The following is a 558-nucleotide window of genomic DNA, read 5'->3' on the forward strand; positions in this document are numbered from 1 at the left end:
ATGATTGAACTCAATATGTAGTGATTTATTTATCTCTCTTTTGCTTATGTCTGATCGATTTAAGTTATTTATTTTATTTTGTTCTTAATACATCTAGTTGCCTGGTTACCAATTAGATTGAATTGGAAACCTAAGTTAAACTTTGATGAAAGAGATTTAGGTAGACCTTGAATAAGATAGCATATGGTCGAATGCACTTAGTTGATTAAGTGGTTTGATTTGCATATAGGATAGACATACACCTATGAGCCATACGAAGCCTAAATTAGAGAACAAACTTAATAAATCTTTCTTCAATTTTATTTGTATAAAGATATAGTAAATTAATTGAAAAAGGTATTTTTATGAGAAACTTGATAAAGACTTGTAAATAATTTAGACTATAGGTTAGCAACTTAATCCGTCAAACTAGGTTAAGAAAGAGAGATAATAATCAGATAAAGTGTTGAGGGACATCATAATCTTAGGTCTAGTAATCCAATGAGTTGTATAAAACAAATTTATTATTTAATTTTAGTTTCAGTTTATTAGTTTTAATTTTTCTTTTTAATAATTTTA

This window comes from Theobroma umbraticum, unplaced genomic scaffold, assembly GCF_002168275.2.
Source record: "Theobroma umbraticum cultivar Fairchild unplaced genomic scaffold, ASM216827v3 scaffold_60.0, whole genome shotgun sequence".
In the NCBI taxonomy this organism is placed as follows: Eukaryota; Viridiplantae; Streptophyta; class Magnoliopsida; order Malvales; family Malvaceae; genus Theobroma; species Theobroma umbraticum.